The sequence below is a fragment of the Macrobrachium rosenbergii genome, chromosome 43 (assembly GCF_040412425.1).
Source record: "Macrobrachium rosenbergii isolate ZJJX-2024 chromosome 43, ASM4041242v1, whole genome shotgun sequence".
In the NCBI taxonomy this organism is placed as follows: domain Eukaryota; kingdom Metazoa; phylum Arthropoda; class Malacostraca; order Decapoda; family Palaemonidae; genus Macrobrachium; species Macrobrachium rosenbergii.
This window is the reverse complement of record NC_089783.1, coordinates 49,041,778-49,051,101: the sequence shown is the minus strand read 5'-3', so window position 1 is coordinate 49,051,101 and position 9,324 is coordinate 49,041,778.

The following is a 9,324-nucleotide window of genomic DNA, read 5'->3' as shown; positions in this document are numbered from 1 at the left end:
TACTGGCAGAATTATTATTCGGAAATACGTGTGCTGTTTACAGGAGTCCTGACACTGAGAAAGAGGTGCGTGCTCGTTTGATACGGCACTGGGGAAAACGTTTGAGAACCATTGATATAAACGATCATGCGGAAATGGCTGTCACATCTTTCGCGAGTTACCCTTCAAGAGAGGACTCACACCGTCACGCTTAGCGCATGCGCCTTTATTGCTGAGATGCCGTGATATCACATAACCCAGCACCGTTTTTTCTGTACAGGCTTCCAGGAAGTGTTTTTAGGATGTTGTTGTTTAGAAGTGAGGATTGCACTGTGATGCAATTAAGTACTGTGCACAAGAACTGAAACCTACATTCATCAGTGAGTTGTTTAGCTTTTTTGTATCGTATTTATCGGTGCGTTGTTTAGCTTTTTTTGTATTTTATCTGTACATTGGTCAACTCCCCTTGGCTGTATTTTTAATTTCTTCACAATTAAACATTATCTTTGGAAGCCTACATATGAAGTTAATGACCTATTTTGGCCCGTTCCATGTGTATGCTTAAGCAGAGTAATAATTATCCAAAGAAAAATAATTAAACTGTCAGCCATTAGGTAAAAATCTACTCATCAGAAAGCAAAATATGCCGGATATTTACAATATTGCACTGCGCCATGTTCAAGAAGAGATTTTTGCGCACTGTCACTCTTTGCAAATATTTTTCTAACAGGCTCAAGTGACATTGAGTGCGTGGTGATAAGAGATATAGTTTAATACAGAAAGCCTGCCGTCAATCATTCTTTCCAGTTTTAAAAACCTTCCCTACACTTAACTTGCGAGCGCGAACATCGGAAGCATTGGCATTACCAGCCTCCATCTCTTATCTCCACATTCTTAAAGTGTTATCTTTTCTGAGGGCTGATAAAGGTCTGGAATTTCTCTCTACAGTGGCTTGTTGACCGTGAAAAAATTAGCTTGGTTTTTATTTTTTTCAAAAAGTTTCAATTAGGATTTGTTTATATATAAATGACGGAGTTTATCTTTTTCTGTCATACAGTGAAATTTCGCATGATCAGGCGCATGTATGTTTTACACATTTTTTCAGTTCATTTATAATGTATAGAACTTTATTGCTCGATGTTGGAAATTTTTATAACAGACTGTACACACATACTATTTCCTTCTCCGCTGTAGTTAATAGTGATAGTAGACACAATGATACATAAGTAGATATTCAACATCACACATATATAACTTATCAGTACTAATACAGCCAATCTTTTTTTCGGTGACAAAGTAGAACATTGGGAAAAAAAATTGTGAGATATGTCAGCAAACATGGGGACGCGTTGTAGAGAAAAATGACTGTGTAAGATTGAACAGTACGTAAACAGCTTTTACTTGAATGCTTACAAATCTTGAATGGTTGTAGTAAACGTTCAGTACATTTACAAAATGAATTGATATTTATGTTGATATTAGTTGTGTTACGGGGATAAATTCGGTATCCAAGCTTTTCACTAATTACGTTGTCTTAATGACTCTATAGTCTCGGGTTTATGATGATGATTAACGACAACATTAATCATATGCAGCAGCAGAGTGGTTATGCAACATTACAGATAATCCACGGTATATGTCAGCAAAATAACTCACATTTCAATAACTTCGGAGCATTTTTATGAGATAGTTTTATGAAATATATCATTTCTGATTTGTGAAAAGGGAAGAATCAAACCAGTGAAATTCCACATGTGACCTGATTTGAAAGAGGAACGCTGAAGTTTTGTTGACTCAACTGTTCCTTCATACATTCCAACCTTGCCTTTCTTAGATACTCAAATTGTTTTCCCAGTCTTATGCATACACCCTTCTACCTGCCCTGATTCCTTACTCTTGCTTACATACACTTTCAACTTCCCCCCTCGCAAACACTCGCGCATTCATTCTCTGGTGTCTGCAGTTTCTGCTCACTATCCCAACTTCAGTCACGACTTGTTTTACATCCCACAACCTTGCACCTACCATACTGTCATTTCCTGCATCCTCACATCACTGCAACCAGTCACTTCCCCACCAGTGTGCTGCAGTACGTGCTTCATTTCTATCAGAAAACTTTAAATCGCTTTCAGCAACTTATCTTTTGTAAAATACGCTCTGAACAACCTGTGCATTGTCTCTTGATCAATTCTATCATAATATAATTTATTTTTTGAGGTTTATCTATGCTATACACAGCTTTTGCACCCCGCCTTTAAACTTCTCACGTAAATTTTGATAACGAGCATGAATTTGATTCACGCCCTCTAGTCACTGCTCTTATCTTATCAAGCCTTGTATCAGCTGTCTTCCTTCCTCAATCAAAATCCTACCATATGCCTACTGGGTCCATCCCTTGTGTACTAAGTAACTTCATACTCTATAATTCAATTAACTTAATCTATAACCTTTGCACAAACGAATAATAATTCCTCTCACCCATTCGTGTGGAACATTTCCCTCATCCAGACTCATCATACACGCCCGGTCAGCCACTTAATCATGATTCTACCGTTGCTTCGTAGGATCTCACTTGTAATCCCATACACTCCTTGAGCCTTACAGTCTCCTAATTGTACTCCTAGCTCCCTCAGCGATCACTTCCACAACATTCTCAACCTTACACTAACTCCTTCTACTCTGGCATCATTCAACTTCGGCTTTCATTTATTATCCACATTCAGAACATCTTCAAAATACTCACTGTACGACATTCACTGTAGATGGCATCTCTCCATTTGCAACTTTTATTTTGAAATTCATTAGCACAGTAATCCTACTCTTTGCATTAATTTCCCATAAGAATAACCAGTTCTTCCTACAGTTCTTGGCCATGTTCATCCCTTGATCTTCCTGTATACGTGAATGTGATATTTTCTCCGTATGCAGTTGCAACCAAGATAATCTTCGTTCCCTTCAGTAAACTTATCATAATCTCAATCCATCATCTACTGTTTTTATTGTCTTGCTTTTCTATGTTTTATTATTGTCATCATTTTCACAAGCTGCATCCCTAGTTGGAAAAGCAGAACGCTACGACCCAAGGACCCCAGTAAGGGAAATAGCCCTGTACAAAAATGGAAACTGAGGATTAAACAATAAAATGTGAAAGAGAACAAAATATAGATAGAGTAAGGGGCAATAGATATGGTAAATAACACAGTAAAATAGTCAATGAAAATGAATTATGTCAGCCTGCTCAACAAAAAGAAGTCTAACAAATGCTCCCTACAGACTCTGTGACCTCATCCTCGAATTGTGCATATGCCTCATATGCTCTTTCCACCTCAGTCTCTTTCACTTTAGCCCATTTTATTCCATTTGTTCCCTGTATGATGTTCTTATTCCATTTTCATGAAATTTAAATGTCTTAATTGCATTTACAGCCTTATTTATACAGTTCCTCTCCAATTTCAATTTCTGTGTATCTTAACATTTGCTTCAACCAAATAATAAACAGATATACTCCAGCTACTTGTCTTCATGCCATTACATCCAAATACTTGGTGTTTCATCTGCTCTTGACAAACACATAAACTAAAAAACTTTACCCAGTCATTTTGTCATTCCCAAGTATACTTATGGATATTCATTTTTGAAAACATTTTCATGAGACACTATTCTTATTTATTTAGGAAGCTCCATACCTGCCATCAATACCAACTCTTCCTCTGCTCCTTGCCACTGCATTAAATTCCCTACCACAACGGCTCTCATGTTCCTCAAACCCATTCAGGCACAGATTCAAGCTTTCCCAGTAACTCACTGTTCCACTGTTATTCTGTTCCTTTCTGGAACATTTACACTCACTATAAGAAGAAGAAGAAGAAGAGTACAGTTTTCATCTTTCCACATTCATTGTTACCCTCACAGTCATTGGACAACCACATACGCCCACGTGTGTGTGTGTGTATATATATATATATATATATATATATATATATATATATATATATATATATATATATATATATATATATACATACATACATAAATATATATGTATTATGTATATATAATATAGATATATCTGATTTTTTCACCATTTTCTACCTAAAACTGTTAAACATATTAGTTGTGTCTAAAGTGCGCTTAAGACTTCGTTTTTCTCTTAATCGTAGTAAAGGTCAGGAACTTCAGCCGTACCTTGCCCACTCGTACTATCTCATTCATAGACTACCATTCAAGTTTTCAGTGAGTTCATTTAGGAAGTCCTTGACACCAGACAGACTTTGCTTACACTCATTCTTACAAAAGTGTATTATATTTTGGCGTGATAGAATCGAAACAACAGAACGGTACTCTGCGTTTTATACTCACCACGAAAGGAATAAAAAAAAACTAGCTGAGTATTGTTGAGACGACCGTTCCCCCTGGTGCTGCTGTCTCGAATGTGATAGCATGTACGCCCCATCTTTGTCGCCGATAACAGCCTGCGTAGATAAGACCTACAATCTTATCTCTGGTATGCCACAAGTGCACGTGCATTAACCTTATTTGGCAGCGACGGATATTGCACACCGTGGAAAAATGTTTGAGATTAATTTAATACCCGTGTGCTTAACGGAAATCACATTTCACGTTAATCAGTGACTTATTTCTGTTTGATATTTTCTTCCGGTTTCTGATGACCATTTCCTAGCAACTTTGGCGTTGTAGCTTTAGAATATGATGGATTTTACTTAGATATATTAATTATATGCATGTTAGGATTGAAATTGAAATGTGGACGCTCGCCGTGAGGAGATAGAGATTTATAAGCCTTCTTTTTTATCTCGGACTCAACAAGCACCAAATGCACAATATTTGCACACAGTGATTTGCACGGTTGAATCATTGTTTGCCAAAGGTAAATAGAATTAAATTGTTGATTATTTGTTTTTTTGTTTTCAGTCCAAAATTGCTGTGTTTAGTTATTGCTCAGGTGGGAAACCGGCAATCAGAAGATAAATACACTTCTGATAATATTCATCAATGATTATTATTTCAATATTATTTTTGTCTGCGCTTGTTTTTGATTTGTGTATTTGCCTGCATTGTGGTATTAGTTTCAAGGACATACATGATACCTGTACAATGAGATAACAATTTTTATTTAAAACAAAGAAATTTTTCTGCAGACTTCCTCCGTTATAAAACATTTTTAGGGTAAATTTCTTACTAAACAAACTTCCTTCTATAACACTTTTCAATTCTTAATAAAAGAGCTCAGTGACATCAGTATCACCCCATATTTTCAACGAAGATTTTCCTCAGCAGTTTTTAACGACACATGTTATTACTTGAAGGTACAGTAAAGAAAGGCCCTGAGAGTATTATTTTTCACTATCCGACTTATTTCCTCGAAATTTATTACTGATAGAAATGACACACGAAAACTAAAAGAAAAATACGACTGTTACATAATGAGGTAAAAATCTTTAACTACCCGTATGCATTCCATAGTGTCACGTGGTCAGTACTACGTTCTCTGGGAAGGTTTAATACCAAGCACCCAGTCTTCTTAAGAATTCGAGCATGTGAATTTTAAGTCAGTCGTCAAATTATAGGCTTTATCTTTTTTTGTAGGTGCCTGCCCACACAGGGATGATAGGCAACGAAATGAAGAACTGCTGGGTAAAGAGTAGTGCATCAAATGCAATCGGGATGAAAAGAATGGAGGCTTGGCAAATCTCTTGAGAGAGTCCGGTTGGCAGTAACCAGAAAATGTTGGAAATGGCAACGTCAGCTTTCCCGTGGGTCTACGATAATACGCCAGGATGGGAAACTGCTCAATGCCGTCTAAAGGTTGGACACAAGCTTTCGATCCATGGTGTTGAATGTATGTTTTTTGTCCAAAAGAACGCTCTCGATCTTGTGTTTACGTTTGTTAAAATGTACGTTTAGTGTCTAAAAAGAACGCTCCTATTTGTTTACATTGTATTAATATGTGGAAATTTAAGTAGATTTATTGAGTATTGCTAAACTTTACTTATATGACAATTGTGGAGTGTGTTTAATCAGGTATATATGTGTTTGTGTTGTAAAACAATTATTGTTTTGCCCCCTTTATGAGGGTGACGCCTTTTGAAGTTCCCCATTCCCTGTGCTGTGTCGTATTTATGCCCGTTCTTTTCAGAGTTTCTTGCCATTTTTATATTGAACTTGTAAATTGATGTACCAATTGTGTTTTGTATCTTGTTTGTACCGTTATTGTGAATTTTTTATTGAACTGGGAATTATAAAAAGAACTGTGGAACCTGTTACGTTCTCCCCAAGCTGTTTGAATTTTTGAATTTTTGTGAGAGGAAATAAAGATTGAAGGAAGCGCGTGTTTTTCTCTCTCGTGGGAAAGTTTGAGTATTTGAGGAGATTATGTCTCACGATGAGGGGCCAGACAAAAACTATGGATTTCAGAAGACTTACGACACTTGCTGGTCAAGTGTCTTAGTCTTGGCGGCCTCAAACACTACAGGCATTACTTAAGGTTCTTTGCGGCGTTCCTTAACAAAATGTCATGTTTAATAATGGTAGATTTTAATTAACTATATAGCATATTAAGACCTTTTGGCTTTAATATGCTTTATAATATGTGCATTGTATCGTTGTTACCATTTTATATTTTTCATGAACTGCCAGTATATGGCACCGGGTTTATGTCGGTAAAAATAAAAAGTGTTTTTCGGTGTCGGTGACCTTTGTTGTTATGACACCAGATAATTTTATTAAATTATATTTAAGTAATTAGCATACATTCATTAGGGACAAGTCAAAAAGCGTAGAAGGCCTCCATTGTTAAATTCTCATTTTTTAAAGTTTGGTTACATAATATATATTTATTATTAATAGTGCTTTGAGTTAGCGGTGGGTATAGAGGCCTTTCATTCCTTATTTCTGAGTGGCTAGGAATGCAAAACCGTTAAACCCATGTAATGCACTGTGCCTGTTTTTGAAAAACCTAACTTGTTCGTATGACCAGAGGTTATTTCCATACTTATTGCACAGATGAGAATCACACAAGGAGTCCTTCTTCTGTAAAAGGTATTTTGAAAATCTTGCATTTTGGGATACGCAGACCTGGTTGTTATTTGCATTGTAAACTAAGTAGGTTTCAAATTCTTTTTATGAAAAACAAAAGATATCCAGACGACACATGAAGTGAGGGCAGTGACCCCCCCCCAAAAAAAAAAGAATAAGAATAAAAGATCTATAGAGAAGATTTATTAAAAACATACGGAAATCCATAAACATCTTAATCGATAAATATCGTAATACATGCAGGAAACACCGCCCACCTTTTGAACATCAAACAAGTGGGTGATGCTGGTCATGAGAAGTTAGTTGAAGGAATTAAAACTGATAATAAGTTGTCAAGTCGAAATTGGGAATTTCGTTATAGAAAAAAAAGTCAGCTAAATTAACAACTGTGTGAGAAGAGGAATCCAAGATTTTCAGGTCATCCGTATAGAATGAATACTGATAGGGATGCTATAGGAATGTACCTAATCTAGTGTATGCACTAAGTAGCCGGTACGGGTGGCAGAGCTGTTCACCCATGTTCGTAACGTGATTATGAAGATGGCACAGTTCCTGTATTAGCATTTTGATCTGAAATTTGACTGCAAAATGGTGTGTGAAGTCACTTAGGCTAAACAGTTCATAGGGAGATAGTCACAATAAGTATCTAAGTAATTTTTCTATATAGATTTTTGTGTAAACAAAGATAAAATATCCTAATCAAGTTATATTTATGTTCAAATGTCCTTAAAACTATAAGTCCAGGATTTTGTCTGCTGTAAAGTCAGCTTTCTAATGGCTAATACGATCGAGAATTATTTTCTGTAGTTAGTGCCTGTTGCTTTCATACCTCGGTTTTCTATGAAGGTGAATATGAGACCGATTTTCATTTACGAGACGTGGCAGAAATCTGGGATGAAATTACAACAATGAAAAATTGCATGCTGATATTTTGTCACATGTTATTCATGGATTATCTGCTCTACAAAATTTTTGGCTAGTATTCTCAGGTACTGAATTCAGTAGGCAATACTCTGCTGATTTTCCACTTTGTATCGTCAAAAATGCACAATATCGTCTCTCTCGCTCCCCCTCCCCCCATCACCACCACCACCCACAAGCGCACACATGCACAAAGCAGCTGCTCAGTCAATCAGTCCAGTGTGAACTTAAACTGAGGTTTGTATCTCGAGTATAATTACCCATTCCTGCAAACTTCAATGGAAAAATCATTTAGGAAAATATCAGTAAGCATCTCGGCAATCAGCTGACAGCTTAGGAAACTGTAACCATCTCAGCAATCAGCTGACAGCTTAGGAAACTGAATTGTTTCAACGAGTCCGCCACGTTATTGGTTGCCTTCTAATACCAATTCTTTGGTCATTGCAATGCTGGATCTAAAGAATATTTTTGGGTTGGGGGAGGCTGAGTGGGACCGCTTCATACTAGGAACCGCCATCAATTTTGACACTTTTTGGAGTCACCTGAAACAGGTGAATAACACGTTGGTTGTAAAACTGGAGTAAATAATATTTGGCTAAGGAACGTAGACATATGAATATATCAAAATTGTTGTTATGTTGGCCTGGAGATGTGCTATTACATCAGGACGGAACAGAGTCTAATTCTTCAATAGTAAACCAGTTATTTTTAAAACAGGTCTTCGACAGTTTTAAAATTATACTGACAGACTGTTTTTCGTTTATGTTAATGGGAATATTCACCAAGATTACATTCACCGCTAATAATTTGATAATTCATATGAAATGTGATTCTTTACCCAAAATACGGTCCTGTGTTTGATCCGTTAATTATGTAAAATTCTTGCCATATTTCTTTCGCTGCTATGTTGTATATTAATTGCTTAAGACTTTTTTCTGTGGATGGTTTTCCCCCGCAATGTCTTCCTTCTTAAATTTGCTGATGCCTGATTGCATATTGGTTTCAGTATTTGGATATATATCGTTGTATTTATAGATTTTATACCTTTTGTCACCTATGAGAAGGCAAGATTTTGAATAGTTTTAAAGTAAGTCACTTGATTTAAACGATGTAATTCCTAAGACTGTTGCATGCGGAAGATTTTGGGATACATTTATCAGTAGCTTCGGTAATGAAATTTTTCGTATGTGAATGCTATCATTGTGGTGTCATGAAAAATTATACTGTGGAAATTGTCTAATGAAAAAAGTGCATTTTACCCAGTCTGCTTTGCTTGTAATATGGTGTGGGATGGAATTACCAACTAGACTATAATTATTGCAAAGAAAGAAAGGACAGTGGTCACTAGAATATGCATGTGGAAAAAAA